Below are 20,667 nucleotides of genomic sequence, written 5' to 3'. Positions count from 1 at the left end.
GGGTAAACTGCTGTACAAATAATATAAATTCGAATAATTTATTAAATCGTATTTCACTTCACGTGATAGAAAATTTCTATGGTTAATTTTTCGACAGAACAATTATTCATTCATTCAAACATAAATACGCATAACTTTCTTTGGAATTCGTAGTTTCCACATATGTTCAAATTTATATTTATTTTTCAATCGAACGTTAACAGCTTTCCACACATATGGTCTATATTCGCTTACATTGGAAAGATGGACGCCTCGATGTCTTGGACCACACGCCTATTGTATGAGTGTGTCTTGGTCAAACAACTCGACGGCGATTCCAATTAAACGAGAGAGTAGCTGTCGCCAGACGCTGGACATCCCTGTTGCATATTGGCACCGGATCTGCCGGAAACCCGGTATATTGGCCGGATATGAAATTTCATGTTGGTACGAGCCGGATGTGAAATCTGGTATAGACACAAGCCGCATGTAAAATCCGGTACTGACCCAATTACGATGCGCAATCTGACATTGGTGCTGGCTAGATGTGAAATCTGGTATTGGTGCAGGCTGAATGTGGAATTTTTCATTGGCGCAGGCCGAAAGTAAAGTCTTGAAGATTCCGCTAATTATAGCTAAGTTTAACATTGGATGTCCCTACAGTAGGGATATCACTGTAGGGACATCCAATGTTAAACTTGTTTATAATTAGTTGAATCTTCAATTTTTCTAATAGAATCAATCCTTTCGTAAACATCCGAACTACTTCTTTAATTGACTTCTTCTTTCTTCTTTGGTTCAGTTAACTGGGACTTCACTACAGACTTGTCCACCAATATTCGGGGTAAGCTCTTAAATAGCTCCTTAATTGCTCCTCAAACTTGTAACGTACATTTCCTTGTATATCGATTGCACCTAATAGCGACTTTATTTTAATTCGTATTGTATTTCATTTGTACTACAGGTGCAACATACGGATACCTATACACTTGAATACACTTTCACAACACTCGTCTTTCTCGAATAATTCTGTTCTAAATCCCTCTTTGCGTGTAACTTAGCTTATAGCGGTCCTGAACCAAATTACCGCAATTATCTATCATTGGCGAAGGCTGGATTTGAAATCTAATATTGTTGATGGCCGGATTTGAAATCTGGTATTAACACGAGCCAGTTGTAAAATTATATTTGACACCCTGGATTGTGCAATGCGCATCCACTGTTGCCACAGGCAAAACGTAAAAACATTCATAAGCGTAGTCGCTCATTGTCACCGGCCATAAATCAAATTTTGTTTTGGCGATAACTTAATCTGATCTGATAACTGATATTCTCGCAGGCTGATTATAAAATCATACGTTGGACTAGGCAAATTTTAATATCCAGTATTGGATGGTAATGGACTATATAAAATGTTGGTTTTGCGTGACTTCAACTGCAAGTGTAAATTTGAGAAATTGACATTTGCAAGCTTATTTTTTATTTGCATGAAATTCAACATTGACGTTGGATGAATTTTACCTTTTACATTGACCAACTCGGACAATAAATTCAGCAATATCGTAGCATATCCAACAATATCCAAATTCAAATTGATGCCAAGATTTCTCAAAATAATTCAGTCTTCATGTAGGGGTAGAGTCTAGGTTCCTCTCATTTCTTCTACTTGACTATGGATACGCACAGGAAATTTGTTTAACCGTTCAGCTTAACCGTCCAGCACACGCTGGAGTTGGACAGAGAACTGGAGTTGGTCTTCCTACGAGAAATGTTCGTATGTATATTAATGAAGTTTCTAGGACAGGAAAGACGGAAGGTCGATGAAAAAATGAGTGCCAAAGCGAAGGGAGCGCAGAGAGAGGAATCACAAAGCGGGTTCACGGAGAATTTGCTCCAGGTAAACACAAGAAGATCAATCTGCCGGAGCGCTGATGTCGACAGCGTGTCGTAATTAGAAACGCGATGAAATAGGACGATGATGTTGACGCGATCGTAAATGTAGTCGTAGGAGGTTAACGACTAAGCGGCACACCTCCATGCATGCTAATTACGAACCATTATACTGATACGCAGCGTATCTCATTACCCGGCTTTCTTCATCGAAATTTGTCTGCCACTTTTTACGAGGTTGCCGTCGCAGTTAGAAGTTGATTCTGAGTTCGAAACCTTCAAATATTAGGTGGCAAACGGTGCTTATGTAGTGAAATAGTATGATTGCTGTGGTGTGTATGATGGTTAGTTTGTGTCGTTGATATGTAAGACATGAAATAGGGATTTTTCACATGAAAGGGGTGTCTCGACTGCCGGAACAGGATTTTTATGTATAGGCCTCTTATACAGTACTTAATAATGGGAGATGTACTCATCTTGCAACCATAACATTTCAACGTGAACAGATAGACTATGAATGGTTAACTGGAAGATGAATTGTGTTGATAGAGTGAAAGGACGATGAACGTAAATGAAACGAACGTACAATTGCATGTAGAATTCATCAAAGCTGACACAAAGATTTAATTTACCAAATGGGATGCATTTTCGCTCATGTTTGTACGTAATTTTTCGATTCTCGACCGATTTTACTAAGCTTATTTCAATTATTTCTAAAAATAATACGTTGTAAATGGATTGAAAATTCATAGCATGCCTGATTAACTTTATGAATTCAATATAATATGTACTAAATATTATATTAATGTCAATTAGGATAACTCAGAAACTGTTTTGTACTATCATGCAGAATCCTAGTTTCTGAAATTGATTCCAAAACGGAAATTTCTTCCGAAGTTCCTGGAGACTGCACATGACGGCACCAGGCAACATTTGCTGGAAAAGGCAGAGCTTCGTATTGTGCCGGCGCTGACAAGATCCTCGTTTGAAGAGCCAGCTAATTAATTTCTTTCTGTGTTCCTCATTTCTCTTCACTCAGTTTTGTTTCTGTTGACTTTGGGAACTCGTGTAAAGTTGCTACCAGGAAGTGAGGCTCCTGCATGGTAGCTACAGTGACGAGGAAAACTGGGGGCAGCAATTCCATATTTTCTGCTTGTTATCTATAGTCGCAAGTTATAACAGAATCTTCATTTCCAGCTTGCGAATAAATAAATTTATAAAATTATTTTATTAGATGCTGATGCTTTAACGTGAAAATCTAATTTCCAGTTTAAATATTCACTTTTATTGTTAGGATTCAATTAACAGTTTTTGAAGTGAATAATAAACTGAAACAGTGCAGTAATATCTGTGACTTAGTGTGCAAAAAAATTTTTGTGTCTATGAATTCGGCATCGTTGTTCGGTATCATGAAACGTGCGTGATCATTTATTCGAGCTCGTATAGTACGCCGACCATGTAAATAACGGGAATGCGAATTCATGCGATACAGTTTTATGGAAGAAAATTGTTGCAAAAATTTGCTGCTCAATGTTGTCAATTTTAAAACGGAATTTTTCCTAATACCAGCGTTAACTTTGACCAAACAGAAAATTTGACAATGATAATAACAGTTTGTTAGGTAGCAGTAACAAAATAATACAAATCCCACCAATCTATAGATACTAAAACTTTCTTAACTTTATGATCTTCAATTAAAAAGTGAACTATCTTTCATTTTGCTGCGGCATTTTCTCCAAGCAATTTGGCTCGCTAAGTTCCTTGATTGACGCTAATGCTTTCGGAACCTCGAAACCCATCCTCAATTATCCAATGTTCGACGAAAATATTTTCTCCTCGTGAAAACATGTATTTTGTTTCCGAATTTTAGGGAAAAGATGGAGTCATAAAGCCCGGCTTCGACACGAGACCGGACGTGAGCACAGTTTAATATATAATTTTTATATCATAGTTTATATATATGTAATGCTCAGTGTTTCATATTTCAGCCTGAACTTACGAGTAAAGCGTTGAGAAATCCTTCAATAGCAGAAAGTCATTCATGAATGATTTGAATTTTGAAATATTAAACAGAAGGTATTCTAGTGAAAAATTTTATAACTTTCTCACTGTTAATTATAGACATGGTAGATTGTGAAAATGAATTAGGTGCATACGCTCGACATAATTTCATTACTAAATCGACGGGTGTTCGAAAACGACATTGTTTGAACGAAAGATTGCGTATTTTATTGAATTTAAGTCAATTTTCGATGCAATCATCGTCCGTTGATCTTAAATCTTTGAGATGAGCAGTTCGAGCGGATGACCGAGTGTCCCAAACAGGGCAGTAGGTCTGGTGGCATATCGAAGTGCAGTGCGGGGGCATTAGCACCCGTAGGAATAGAACAGGAGTTGGTGCTGTCCACAGATACTCTCGTAGGAATAGCACAGAAGAGAGTGCGGTAGCAGATACTACCGTAGGAATAAAACAGGAGTTAGTGCAGTCTGCAGATACTCTCGTAGGAATAGCACAGAAGAGAATACGGGGGTCAGATACTCCCGTAGTAATAGAAGAGGAGTTGGTGCAGTCGGCAGATACTCTCGTAGGAATAACACAGAAGAGAATACGGGGGCAGCACACTGACACTCCCGTAGTAATAGAACAGGAGTAGGTACGGTCGGCAGATACTCTCGTAGGAATAGCACAGAAGAGAGTGCGGAGGCAGATACTCCCGTAGGAATGACACAGGAGTTGGTACAGTCTGCAGATACTCCCGTAGGAATAGAACATGAGTTGGTACGGTCTGCAGACACTCTCGTAGGAATAGCACATAAGAGAGTGCGGGGGCAGACACTCCCGTATAGGAACTGAGCAAGAGTTGGTGCAGTCGGCAGACACTCTCGTAGGAATATCACATAAGAGAGTGCGGGGGCAGATACTACGGCGGGGCACAGGCTCGGCAGCTCATCTTTAGGATGCCCAAAACAGTTCGAGCCTCGATGGGGCACGCGCGCCCTCCTCGTCGGTGGGTGCAGGGGCGCGAGTTTAGGGTCATTGAATTCCCTCCTCCAGCACACCCTTCACCGAACAACATGAATTGTCATCATATCATAAATAATTAGACTACCTAATAAATAAAATCATACTGGATTCTCTCATTTTGGTTTATTTGCGAATGATTTTTTTATTAAAATGGAACATGAGTGACACATATAGAAATAAATGATAATATAGTATTAAATAATTAATAAAGCGCCGAAGCTAGCATACACCGTACAATTTATTTGTTCCGTGATTCAGGATATGTTCAAAAGTAGAAACAAAAAATGAAGTTTGGTAAATTAGGTTCTGATCCTGCTTTCGAAATTAATTGTCATTATCATGTAATCAGCACAGCATTGTCTGTAGATAAACTATCACCAAAATACTTCATAAAAAGCATAAATTTTATGAAACTCATTATATGTGTATTGGTATAAAACATGTGCGTATTTCATACCTCATATCGTATAAAGAGAAACGTTGGAAATTTTGCGAATCTAAAAATTATTTCCGCATTGTTAAGAGACTTATTTTTAGTTTGGTTTCCTATGGTTTCCTTGCTTTCCGTTGGTTGTGGTTTGGTGTTCATTTATTATTATTTTTTACTTGAGCACATGATTGCATAACTACACTACTTCATGTCGGCTCAACTCTACAACTCCATTGTACACGTGCTACAGGTATTTCCCATTACACAAGTCCAAAAGAATTTGATGCCATCAGGTTCACTGATTTTTTTAAAAGAATGAAACGACGCGAAAATTTTTACTTCAAAAAATGTTTAGACGGACCTTAGCAATTCGATCTTTTCTTCTATGTAAATTACGTCAACGAAATCGCACATCAACAGCAATTAAGAAATTCTGCTTCCGCGTTCCGGTCAAAGGATCGCCGCTTTTGATTGGTTTTTGTATGGAAGTTAATTGAGAGCTTCCTGGAGCAATCAGGCTCTTCGCTTGTCACTTCAACGCAATTTAAAAATTCAACTGCAATTTTTTTCATAATAATTCTAGTAAAATGAACTACCTATCTTCACTTGCTAGGAAATAAAAACGATGATCAGCATTCAAGCGGATAGGTACTGCGGGCACAAATAATTTTTCAAACGGACTCACTAAACTCGCATCTTCCTTTCAAAGCAATACAAATCAAGTTTTAACATGAATTTAATTTCGTTGTATTTGTACGTAAAACGTTCATCAAATTTATGGCATACGGTCATGATGTAAAGCTATGGTATCAATGATAATTTGCAACTATTGTGTTCCGTGGGAAACACCAGGAATATCGGCGCTTGCAACTTAGATAATAGTGACTTATAGTTCATATAGAATCACAAAAACTAGAAAAAATATAACTCAGTGCTCACTGCAGTGAGTGACAGAGAGCGCATTTTCTCGTCGACGAAAACTTGAGGTCACGGACAGACGGATGGACGGACGGACATGATGAGCGCAATAGAGCATTTTTTCCATAAATGAGAAAATGCGCTAAAAATGCCCTCACACTGGTTGACGCAGTGCAATTTCCCCTCGTTTCCTCAAAGTCGTTTCCTCATACATAAATCGTTGCGTAAAAAAAATAATCTTTGCATAAATAAAATTATAGACTAAACAGTGAGGCGTAATAGTCTTACCAAACTTTAGGTCAGGGATAAATTTTGTGTAGTGTGCATGTGTGATAGAATAAAATAATGAAGTACCAGACGAATGATGGAAGAATCACACGCGAGAAATGATGGTGAGGAGGAGAGACAACCCACAATTAGGGATCATTTTACCATTAACGGAATTTCTACAAACTTTCATTGCTCGTCTACTTTTAATAATTGCTTTTCCATGAAAGTGGTGTATTTCTATCTGACATTCACATTCTTTAGAACTCAAAAGGGGATATGCATTTATAAAATTCAGGTTGTTGGAATCCATCCTCAATGTAATGCTTGAACAGATAAAGTAAAAAGGAGCACCATATAGCTGTATTTGATTAAAATCAGAGATAATTTTTATATATGGCGACATTCGTTCGAGGATTGCGTTACAAAATACGCGCAGTCATACAATATATCGTTCATGCTCTCTTTTGGACTCCAAAAACTACACGAGGAGATATTTTACGCTCAATAATATATGTTTCCTAGAACCCAATGCTCATTGGAGTGTCTTTTATCGGACGCTCGGCACCCTCGAGGGTTTGTGATGGTCATCGAAAAATAAGCCTCCTGGACTCCTAAAGAGATGAGACTTTCAAGAAGGTTCTCATAAATTCGTATTACCTTCATTGAAATTCACCGAATAAGGCTCAACGTATCACTGCGAATATCTCGTTTGCTGGTTGTTATTTCTGAACGACTCTGTGTTCATTCTAAAACCACTGGGAAAAATCATAAACGGGCGTCAACATTTATAACGATCGTAAGCAAACATTAATTTCGGTGAATGAATTTCTATCAGTTTATTCTTCATTATCCACAATCACCACTCGATCGTTCTCACTGAGTCTGTTGAGTGGCTTGCTAATTAGGGAAGCAAAGACCGGCCACATTCCGCAAACAAAAAGACTCTCCCGATCTAAAACTCCATTCCAGCTGTTCTAATCTGGCCAACGATCGGTTTCTAATGAGGTTAACTAATTCTATATACAATCCAGGCAACCAATTCCATTACACTAATGAAACTTCAATACTTTCCGAAAAATTCTTTTCGATACAATATAATACAATAATAATAATTTCGATAATTGTTCCTGGCATGTGCAAACTTTTTCGCAAAGTAACTGACCTAAAATTCTTATTCGGTAAATGAAATTATTCGTAGTTGCTCTTCCATTTAAAATTTTTCAAAGAGCTGTAGAGGCGTTGAGATAAAATATGCTCTCATGTCAATTATTCGAAGAGTTTTTACAACTCATTTTCATATCATCTGCATGTTTCATTGAAGTTTCGAAACCTAAATATGAATCATGCTCGTCCTTCCAATTAATCATTGCGCGCCAGCTGCAGTCAGTCGTCGTCAGCTGGCTCAGTACAGTAATAATTAACGAGTGTAGCGGCGCTCTTTCATCAACAGCTGGGTTGCTCCCACGCATGCCTGACAAATTTATGACCAGCCTTAATAATTTGTAAAAACATCAACTCTACTAAAAATAGCCTGCATTGGTATGAGAAATACTTGATCGTCCAACTATTACGATCAACTATGTACTACTGATTAGAATAAGATTAATCTAAGTAATTGAATTTTTTGATGCAATTTTTACATAATGTTGAATAACTATGTACATAAACGTAGACCTGAGCGGCCTCATTTCATTAACATCTGTCATTACTTCCGGTATACTCACATGAAGTATTCATGATTTTAAAGGTGGCCACCAAAATATTCGTGACATGAGCAGTTGCGTGCCTGATCATTTGTGATCATACATAGCAACATCGATTAATAAGTTTACCCTTTCGTCTAAATTTACGGAGGAGACGATACGGATGTCAGTATACATCGAGGTAGGATGTTCATGACATACGAAGGCTGAATTATTACGCTTTGTAACAAGGCTTGCTTGTGCTTCGATCTCCGGTCTTTAATTTTAAACAGAAAATTATTATATAGTATGTTTGTAGTGTTATCATGAATTTCTACAAGCAACTCAGCAAATTAGTTGTAAAGAGACCCCAATTTGAGTAGTGATGTTTTTCAATTCCGATATACGCTTGTGTTGTCAACTCTAAGTATTATGGTTATAGGAAAAACAGTTAAGTAACTGTGTAAAATGTATGTTACTGATGGCGACCGATACATTTGAACGCCTATCCCGGACTATTATTGATGTAGACACGAGTAACTGGAAATTACTCGATAATACTGAATGTATTTCATACCTATTAATCAAAAGAGGAGTGTGGTATTCTATTCTCACATCTTAATTAAACGATACTTATTCGTACGCCTAGCCGGTTTACATTCGTTATTCATAGTAAATCTGCAATTAGATTCATTGACTTGAGCAAGTCCTGCAACTGAGCGACCTAACCTCTCGAAAACTCGTTAAAATTAAAACGTATCGCGATCCTTGAAAAAAAACTCCAATATCCACAGACCAAAAATTCTGAGCAGGTCTAAACGCATAAAAAAAGATGAGCCTGATGCCCCTCTAAAAGCTGTCTCTCGGAACGAAATCCGATCCGCCGCTCCTGAATATTCATAGTCTTTCGCCGTGAAAAGTTTCAAGGATTCTGGTCCAATTCGAGATTTCGATTTGCGGTCTGCTGATGGTAGCAGTGACCAAAATCTTTGATTTTAAAACGTAATAATTGAAGTTTTGGATAAATATTTTAGATAATAATATTTTTCTATCGATTCATTAACTTACTATGAACAATTTATATTCGAATGCAAGTAATTGTGATTCATCAGATAAATTATTAAGGTAGGTATTTACGCACATATATTTTGCAATTTAATAACTTCGAACCAATGTCATTCTCCTTGCAAGCAACGCAGCGACTAGAATATTTGTCATGCATTTATTCAAGGCGAATTACGCACACATGGAGGAGTCCAGACAACGGTATATGAGCTCTTGATGAATTGCCAAGCAGTGTTAACTAAAGATTTACTTTTTAATCACAATAGAATGCGTCAATTTATTCCTTCTTCGCATCTTTAAGAGAATTGTTTATTTCTCTTGTACCTACATGGATCTAAACTAAGTACGTCTTTGACTCAGACGCACAAGTCTACCAAGCGTAGAATTTTCGACGACTTTCATTTCTGTTTCATAAAAAAAATTATTTTACATCCCACGACGGCGCGAGTCAGACTGCGCGATACGCAAACTCATTTCCTCATGTGCGCAGATATCATTGCGTCAAACTTTATCGCTATTTTCCATTCTCTTACTTTCGTTTATATTTCGTACCCTTTCACTAAAATACCAGTGGCGTTGAAAATCCTCTGATTCGGCTACGTTAATTGCCAACAACTTCTAAGCACCCAGTGATCAAGAGCTGAAACGATCTCTTTGTAATTTATTTAGGGTTGGCTGATCGTCTAATAGTCTAGGATTATATCGAGCTTCTTGAAAGACCATGCATTGCATCGGCCATTTGCGGGGTTTATTAATACGGTCTGCAGACTAAGTGGCAATCGAGAAGGAATTTGATGAAACGAGATAAGTAATCGCATGCATGAATCACACGCTCTGTATATCTTTAATTACTATTGGAGGCTAAATTGGAAATGATGTAACACTGGCTGGAGAATAACTCTTAGAATTTTTTTACATTAACCGAAGTTCTGATAGGGAAATGACTGAATTCGAATGTTCATGGAAGGTTGCAAAGAGCTGGTATTGAGAAGCTTTATTAACGTAAGTGAATTTTGCAAGTTAATTCCTCGTTTTTTGGTGTCAAAATTGCGTCGATCACGAAATGATTTCCTCAGCTTGTCATGGATAATAGTTAGGATGATACTGAACAATATAAATTTATAATAATACTCGAAAAATTAAAGAAATGCAATATATTTTCTAATGTCAGAGACTGTTATCTACATCGGCCGCTGTTCCAATTCAATAAAATTTCAAAACTTTTTTATCTATAATCATTTTTTACCACGTGTTTCTTAGCTTCGTTTCGTGTCTGTCTGTCTGTCATCAAAAATTCAGACCTTAATTTAGAGCTCTTCTGAACATCCTAGAAACTTGAAATTTGGCATGCATGCTTATGCTGCCTAACGATTCAAGATTTGATCATCAGAAGTAATAATTAAAAAAAAATTATAGAAAAAATTAAAACAAGTGAAAAAAATTAAAATTTCACGGTTGGAATCGAGTTTTTTGTCGAACATCCAGACTTGCTAACCATAGAAATTGATTTGAACTGCTGAAATTGATAAGCTAAAAAGTAGAAATAAATAAATATAAAACCATTTTTAAAAACCACGTTTTTAGGTCTTTACGAAACTAAAAACGATGAAATAAAACAAATAAAAACACTTTTAAAAACCACGTTTTCTTAACGGACAAAAAATAAAAACAATTACTCTTACATAACGTTACATGACATTTTACTTAACTTTAATGTTACGTAAGAGTAAATGTTTTTCTTTTTTGTCCGTTAAGAAAACGTGGTTTTTGAAAGTTTTTTATTTTTCAGTTCTAAATATTGCAGAATTTTGTGGATTTCTACAATAATATATGTTAAAAAAACTCTAATTTCATGTCTAAGTTTATCGAATCATAGCAAATTTCAGAAAGTTAGTGATTTCATATCGTCTATATTCACGCCACTCGCCATTCATATAGTGCATCTAAGAATAAACAACTGCGCTACAACAGTGCAAAGGCTCAGTGCAGCGAGGCACGTTGAGACCCAGGATTTAGATCGCAAAAACTCCCTGCACAAAAGAGCACCGGCAGTAATTGCCAAGATCAGAGTAATCCTTTTTTTCGGTATCGCTGCCAAATACTAACTCTAGTGTTTCTTCTCGGTTAAAAATTCGGATATGGAAGAACCATTTTGTCTAAAATTCAGAGCATGCCTCAATTTACCGATGAACATATCATCTCTTAATAAATTTAACCTATTGAATACGCAAACGTTTGTCTAAATAGATGAATAAATATCAAACTGTGTCCGATTCTCATATTAATTTCCTTTGTAATCATCAGAAATGCAACGATATAATGAATAATTTTTTTCAATTTGGCATGTGCTTCACTTCTCAGCGATTACTCATCACTCTTTTCCTTTGCAGAGTGGGTGAAATTTTTACTTAAGTTCTTCTTTAACACCTGAAATTAGGACTTTACTCCTGAATAATATTATGAGATCCTTGACGACTCATACGTCGGGAATCAAAATATTTTTCTCGTTTTGTAAAGCTGCTCGAGGCCGTTGGAGGTAACAAGAAACACATGCGCTCCACGCTTGTGTACACACAAAGTTTTAGACAGCGGAAGCCGCGGCAAGTTTGAGCCGCGGTATTTCATACGAAAGTTGCCGTCCTTAAATAATGCAAGTCTCGTGGAATCACGGGCATTTACTTGCACAAGAATGAGCGGTGTTTCATTCCTTTCTCGAGATGGCCGTGGAAATTGCATCAGCAAATATTGTCTTTTTGTTTATGTGAAAAAAGCGGTTGAGAATATCCAGAGGAGTATTTTTAAATCTAGAGATGATAGTAAGTGCGGAGTCATCGCTTAGTGCTGATACTTCCATAATTTTTTAAATTTTCTAACTGTTTTAAGATAAAATTCAAAAATTATTGTCCGGATTAATTTATAATTGCCAGCTACAGTTTCACACGTCACAATCTTGCTTCACAGTAGAATCTCGGATCTTATGAAGTCCCCAGAGAATTTAAAATGCCCGTTCATAATCAAGATGAAACATTTAATGAACCGACGGATATTTGATGCAATAAATCAATGTTTCTATTTACTTATTTAATGGTTTCATTATAACGCGTTTTGCATTTACTAGGAATAGGTTCAAAAAATATTTACCAAAGCGTTAGTAGACATGAATAATAATTTATAAATGTAAGAAAAGCAAGCCATCAGTGAAGATGTTTACATAACAGTTAGTGGCAAATATTTCGGCACCTTTCAGCAAAATTTTGTCTTGGTTAAATGCCAGCAAATACCTAGGTTTTATTCTTCATGATAATAATTATATGATCAGACATTACAAGCAAAAAAATACATCTGAATAGACCATTTATGAATTAAAATTGTAGTTTAAACCAATCAGCATTCATCTGTGATCATTCCACCAACTTTTGAATCCATTTTCAAGAACCGCAAATTTTCCCCCACGTTTTCCTGTGGCCAGTTTCTTATCTTACCCAAGAAAAGGAAGGCTTCTCGGAGCCGGGAGTCCGTTGGTCATCGGCCGGACTAAAATTTGAAGCCAACCACAGCTCCGGGCATCGATTTCCAATAAAGTAAGTCAAACATCGAGGAACCTCGAGTGCCGTACATGTTCAAGCGCCAGCCTCTGTCATCACAGCTCCCAGATGAATCGTCGCAGCGATGATAAATGAACTACTCAGCACATTGCGATCCATAGATTGTAAGAGATTGTCGCGATTCAGAGATTTTTACAGTACCAGAGATTTTCACGATCCAGAAATTATTACGTTCCAGAAATTATCACGATCCAGATATTATCGCAATCCAGAGATTGTCGCGATTCAGAAATTTTTTACATTACCAGAGATTTTCACAATCCAGAGATTAATACAACACAGAGATTATCACGATCCAGATATTATCGCAATCCAGAGATTGTCGCGATTCAGAAATTTTTTACATTACCAGAGATTTTTACGATCCAGAGATTATAACGATCCAGATATTATCGCCATCCAGATATTGTCGCTATCCAGAGATTGTGGCTATCCAGATATTGTGGCCATCCAGAGATTGTGGCCATCCAGAGATTGTGGCTATCCAGAAACTGTCGCGATTCAGAGATCGTTAAATTTCCCGAGATTATCACAAAACATAGATTGTTATAGACTCAGAAATTATTTTAAACCCTGAAATTTTGCGATCCATGGATTTTTCCAGATCTAAATATCGCAGGATAGTATCCTGTTTTTTAATAACTAAATCTTATAGCACTAACCGAAATTAAAACATTTGTAGTTATATTCGACTAAATCTATAATTTATAATGGTAGAATGAAGGGCAGATTTTGAATAATTCTTTGTTTTTGGTTCCGTGATTTCATTTCTGATTGTCAGTTTGATTCTGTGACTTCGTTCTCGAACAGGATTGTTCAGAATTTAGTTATCCCTAATGTCCCTAATCCCGTTAATAATAATAATAAAGCAGGGCTCGGCTAATAAGGGAAAGACATGTTCAATCCCACATTTTAAATAGGACATATAACTCCCATCTGACGCTCGTTTCAAAAGGAATCTGTTTTGACGCATTTTAAATTAATTTTATGCATAACGATTGAAAATCAAATTTAAATTTTTATTCTATATCACTTCTTCCCAGTTGGTCGATGCCTCCGTATTCCCCATTGCTTCCGGTACGAGTAAATTTTCACATTCAGCAGGAAATAACCTGACGTGACAAGTGTGGTGGATTAGCGTCCAAAGAGCCCTAATCAAATAAACATAACATAATAAACATAAACAGCCTTAACATAAATCTATACGGCGCCTGACTACAAACACACACACAAACTTTGAAAAATAAAAAGAAAGTTACTCACCTGTAATGATTTGTAGACAAGAAATTATAAGTAAACCAGCTATGTTATCTCTTCGGATGACAAAATAGTCAATTATATAATTATCGACGTGTTTTGGGGCTGAGGGTGCGATACTGAGTTTGCTGTTTTATAAAATGTTGTGAAATTTTTTCATCATTTCAACGGACGTCAGCAAAGTTTGTGGTCAGTTTTAGTTCAACACGTTTTAATGATCGTTCAATTTGACCTACAGATCACAAGGCATCAGCTGGAAAAACGTGTCCCAATAAGATATCTTCACAACTAATCCGATATAAGAAGTTATTACATTTGATTGCATGAATAACAAATGTAACATATCATTGCAGGTAAAATATGATAATTTTCTTGGCCACTTCTTTGATTTTTAATATTGTTTCATCCGATATAACAATAAATTTCATAAATATTTTAGCAAAGAAACTGATTTGATCATCAAATCTTCATGTCGCTGCCTGACGGAACACTCGAAATTGATCACGGAGATTCCGCACTAAATTTTACACAATCTCCCGCGACAGTTTGCTTGAAAGACACATTCACCGTTGAAAGTGCATTAGGTTCCCGACAGTTTTGTTTAGAATCAGGTACACTATTCACAGTTTTATTGATATGTAGAACAATCGTTTTTCCCGGATATATAGGTTTGATGAACAACACTCATTTGATGGCTTGCAGCACACTCATCGGCAGATTAGGTGATTATCAACACGGAAGACGATTTGGAAGACGACAGTCTTGGTAGCATATCACTCAAACACTTAATTAATATAAACTTGAATAGTTCCTTATTGGTAACAGAAGAAGACTTATGTAGAGATATGAGAGAAAGAAATTTATTTAAATATATTATGGAAGTTTTCGGTTCAGTATTAAACGTTATTAGGGACATCGCATGTTTTTCAAATGCACTGGACCAGAGTAGTATATTCTTCTTTCCTCTTGGATAAATATAATTGATATGCGTCCGGTTAATTGATTGTCGGCGCTCACAAATTTATCTGAGTTAAGAATTCAATCTTATTAGGTAATAAAAATTAGTCATGGACCTAGAACTCTTTTTCCATGAGCAATAATGAAGAAGCTTTTGTGAATTCAGAAATTCTGATTGACTTTCCACATCTGGTGAAGTCCACCGAGCCTTCAGATCCTGCAGGAGTGCAGTTTCCTTGGTCTGATACGAGCCTGTAACCAAATACGCATTAGTCAGCTTAATCGAAAAATCAAAATACATTAAAAGAAAACTGAATTCACGTTCAATGTAAAACTTTTGTTTAAAATACTGCAATTAAAGAATTAAATGAAATCAGCTGACGGACATTCATGTTTACTCGTGTACATTTATTTATATATTCGTGTAATTAATATTTATATGCGGAGTTTATACGTTTATTTATATACGTGATTAAGTATTTTAGCACTGGAAAAAATATTAAATTTTCTAAGAAACGCAAGTTGGAAAGAGTACTTCACTCAAAGAATTTCAGGATCCTGTGAAAATTTGGCGATCAGACATGAAGATACTTTTCAACAAAAGTCTACGGTTATTGATTTTAACATTTAATTAACTCATTGATTTAAATATCGCCATATGTATATTAACAAGATTTCCCAAATCTCATCCTTAGAACCAAGAACTAAGATTGTATTTTAATTATAATAAGTAAAAATGTTTAAATACCGGATTTGTATCATTGTTTTTTAGTTGAATGAATGGAATACTAATGATTTAAAAGATGGATTTCAACTTAGAATTTAAAGACTCTAATTTCAACGTCCTAATTTACACAGAAGATAGAAGTATATTTATATATAAAAATATTTCAGCTTTATAGAGCTAAATGACAGTAAGTTTTCAAATTAAAAAAATTTTCTTAAACCGGGAAAAAATTACCCGGTTTAAGAAAATTAATAGAAAACGAAATGTTGTTTAGGGCCATATCATTATTCCATCATTGTATGAAAATATCTGACAAAATTAGAATGAAACAAGCAGCGCCGCACTGGGAACAAAAAGTTATTTCTTGCCGACTGAGGATTAGTAATTTCAAATCAACAGATCTCAATAACAAATGAACCATTTTAAAAGCGTCAAAGTTCAAAATTTAGATGCTTTTAGGCCTGTATGGGGATATATCATTCATTTAATTGTACAATAAAAATTTCTAGGAATAGCTTACTTATAGCTTATGTTGCAGGGCAAAGAAGTGCAGACACGAGCTGCCACACCTTCTCTCACCACCGCCCGCGGCAGACTGACCCTGATCCTTCCAGTCGAGCGCTCCGTGTCCTCTCAACCGCCGTCTACTTTTAGCTCTACCTTCTCCAGCTGCCGTGTTCTACATTCATTGATCGTTCAGTTAAATCGTGATCCTCAATCTCACTATAGCATGTACAGCACCACTCTGAATCACCACTTTATTACTATCCTACACTCCACAACTACGTCCTACCACATATCCTAATGCTCCAGTTGTTGCATTAGATCATGCTTTATATCTCAACCTCGTTATAGTATTTATAGTTACACTCTAACACACCACTTTCATTGCTTTTTATACCCCACTCACTCCACTTCTTCATTCTCTATCTTATTCTCTTTATTTAACACCAACTGTGACATTCAATGCTCTAATTTCAGCCTTCATTGTACTCCCCCTCACTGCTGAGGCAATAGCCTGGCCTCTACCTGACATATTCTGTTTACATTCCCCAGCCTGGCATACACTCCACATGCTGGCCACATCCTGTTTACATTTCCCAGCCTGGCATACACTCCACATCCAGGCCTCATCTTGTTTACATTCCCCAGCCTGACGTTCACTCCACATCCTGGCCTCATCCTGTTTACATTCCCCAGCCTGACGTACACTCCACATCCTGGCCTCATCCTGTTTACATTCCCCAGCCTGCCGTACACTCCACATGCTGGCCTCTTCCTGTTTACATTCCCCAGCCTGGCGTACACTCCACATCCTGGCCTCATCCTGTTTACATTCCCCAGCCTGCCGTACACTCCACATCCTGGCCTCATCCTGTTTACAGTCCCCAGCATGGCCTCATCCTGTTTACATTCCCCAGCATGGCGTACACTCCACATCCTGGCCTCATCCTGTTTACGGCCCCCAGCATGGCCTCATCCTGTTTACATTCCCCAGCATGGCGTACACTCCACATCCTGGCCTCATCCTGTTTACATTCCCCAGCCTGCCGTACACTCCACATCCTGGCCTCATCCTGTTTACATTCCTCATCCTGGCCTCATCCTGTTTACATTCCTCAGCCTGGCGTACCCCCATAATATTGCTAGCGATTTGATCGCTAATGCGGCAGAGCTTGGCGAGCTTATTTTTCCAAGGTCCCCTTAGTTGGGTGTTGATATTTCTTCGCTAAATATTACTAAATATTCTGCGTTAAATATTAGTTCGCATGTTCAGGTAATAAGAAAGGTAATATTTTTTTGTTGCATCATTTTTGAATAAATTTAATATATTTAACATAGTAATTATTAAATCTTATTTCAAAATTTGTTGCGAGTTATAAATGTAGTCGTCCTGACATTTCATAGTTTTGACTGAGGCTTCCTTGCGAATTTTTTTCCCTAATGTCAGAATAAATAACAACATTAAATTATTTTAATTTATAATAGTTTTTTAATCATCCCAGTAATTTTATTCGTACGAACCTTACCATATTTCCCGTTGAGGGGATGAATTTAATCCCAAAATCAAGTGATCTTGGTACAAAAACATCGCTGATGCGAGGACATGTACTCGTAAAAAATTTGTCTTCAATGAATATTCGATATGCAATAGAGCAGCTCATGTGATACGCCAATCTATACGTATCAGTAAAATTAAATTTTTTTAGAAATTATGCGTCTCTTCATTTTTATTCTTTATATTTTCTGAATACTTCCGACGCGGCACTTTCTCACAAAAATTTATTCACTTAAAAATGGAAAATTCTGTCCAAATTTCATGAGTGTCTATTCAGCCGTTTCTGAAATAGAATTAGAATTATTTACCGATAAAATTCAACTTGGAAATTCCCCAAATATTAAAATTCATTCACTTTACATCTGCACAAATGCGTTTCAAATTTCACGAGTGTAAATTCAGCCGTTTTGTACTGAAAATAGTATTGATAGCTTGTTGAATTAAAGCTAAAATTTCCTCCAAACCTAGACTTTTTTCACTCCAAAACGGAGAAAAAAAGTTAAATTGCGCGAGTGTCAGTTCACCCATTTCTAAAATGTAATTAGGATTATAAACTTATAAAATTAAACTTTAAATTTAGTCTAAACCTGGAAATTGATTATCTTGAAAATTGCAATAATGCTGTTCTGATTTCACGAGTGACGGTTGAGCTGTTTCTGAAATAGAATTAGTATACGTACCTTTTTAGATTCAATTCGAAAATACCCCCAAAGCGAAGAATTTATTCAGTATAAAACGACATAGAAGCAGTTCTAATTTCACGAGTTTCAGTTTAACCGTCTCAGAAAAAAAGAATCGTACACATAACTTAATAAATTCGAATCTAAAATTCCCCCAAACTCGCAAATTTATTCATTTAGGAACATTAGAATAGCGTTCAAATTTCACGAATGTCTGTTTGGCCGTTTCCGAAATAGAATTAGTATGTATAACTTTTCAAATTCAGCTTAAAAATTACCATTAACCTGAAAATTTATTCACTTTAGGCTGGCATAAATACTGTCCAAATTTCGCGAGTGTCAGTTCAGCCAATTTGGGAATAAAAATAGTATTCATAAATTTTTTAATTCAAATCTAAAATTTTCCCAAACATAGTAATTTATTCGCTTTAAAAGGGCAAAAATGTTGTCCTAATTTCATAAGTGTAAGTTGAGCCGTTTCTAAAATCGAATTAGCATTATCAACTTATATTAGTCACTGCAAATATCCCCATATCTAGAAATTTATTCGCTTCAAAATGACAATAAGCAGTTAAAATTCGCGAGTGTCATTTCAGCCGTTTTTACTATAGAAATAGTATTAATAATCTTTTAAATTTAATTTGGGAATTCCCATAAACCTAAAAATGTATTCACTTTGAAATGGCAAAAATGCTTTCCAAATTTCACGAGTGTCGTTTGTTCGGTCGTTTCTAATATAAAAAACTAGTATTCGTAACTTTTTGAATTCAAATAAAAAAGTTCCCAAAGAGTGGAAATTTATTTACTTTAAAATGTGCAAGTATTCTGTCCAAATTTCACGAATATCAGTTCAACTGTTTTTGAAATATAAGTAGTATTATTAACTTGCATAATTCAATTTGACAGTATCCCTGCTCCAAGAAATTCATTCTCTTCAAAATTGCAAAAAAGCAGTTCAAATTAAGGAGTGTCAGTGCAGCCGTTTCCGAAATTGAAACTATTATTCATAAATTTTTAATTCAAATTGTAGCTTTCCCCAAACCTAGAAATTTATTCTCTTCAAAACGGCAGAAAAGTTGTTCAAAATTCACGAGTGTCACTTCATCCGTTTTCGATAAAGAAGTAGCATTTTTAACTTCTTAATTTAAATTGGAAAATTCCCGTTAACCTGAAAATTTATTCACTTTAAAAAGATCAAAAAGAAGCTCAAATTACAAGTTCAGTTGTTTTCGAAATAGAATTAGAATTAATAACTCATTAAATTCAAGCTGAAAATTCCCTTTAAACGAAAATTTATTCACTTTAAACTGGCAAAAATTCTCTCTAAATTTCATGAGTTTCAGTTCTTCCGTTTTCGAAATAGTATTGGTATCAAAACTTAATAATTTCGAATTGAAAATTCCATTAAACCTAAAAGTTTCTTCACTTAAAAATGGTGAAATGCTGTTCAAATTTCTCGAGCGTCACTTCAGCCCTATCTGAAATAGTACTTGAATTAATTTCTTCCCAATTACGAAGCCAAATTTGTCACAAAATTCAATTGTAATGTATAATGGGACAGTAAATTAATTTACAGATATAATATCATTAACGGAAAAAATTACTGAAGTTGCTTATGTATAAATTAGGAATTTATGAAGTATTGATATAATGTAAATTAGTCTAAACATAACAGCTTCTTTATTCACTACCATTTGTTTTAGAATTTTGTCGGTTTATGGGTCCCACGGCTTTTTAGCGCATTTACTCATTTATGGAAAAAATGCACTATTGTGCTCGCCATGTCCGTCTGTCTGTCCGTCCGTTACTTCGCGTTTTCGTCGACGAGAAAATGCTCTCTCTGTCACTTACTGCAGTGAGTACTGAGTTATATTTTTTATAAGAATCGTTCACATGCTTTGTATTGAATTGTGTGACGGTGGCGTTTCATACAATTGCCAATTTCACTCCATCATAGTTTAAGGAGGGATTCCTGTTAGAGGTAAATCAATCATCTTGTATGTTCACTAAACGAGCATACGCAACGACCTACGTTCAAATGATGGCTCATAAGACGTGACTTCCCCTGATGTATTTGATCGAGAAAAAAAAGCTTGACGACTTGCTGTGAAATTATACCGAAA

This window comes from Hyalella azteca, unplaced genomic scaffold (assembly GCF_000764305.2).
Source record: "Hyalella azteca isolate HAZT.00-mixed unplaced genomic scaffold, Hazt_2.0.2 contig1749, whole genome shotgun sequence".
NCBI lineage: Eukaryota > Metazoa > Arthropoda > Malacostraca > Amphipoda > Hyalellidae > Hyalella > Hyalella azteca.
The sequence above is the reverse complement of the archived record's forward strand: the minus strand, read 5'-3'. Positions refer to the sequence as shown.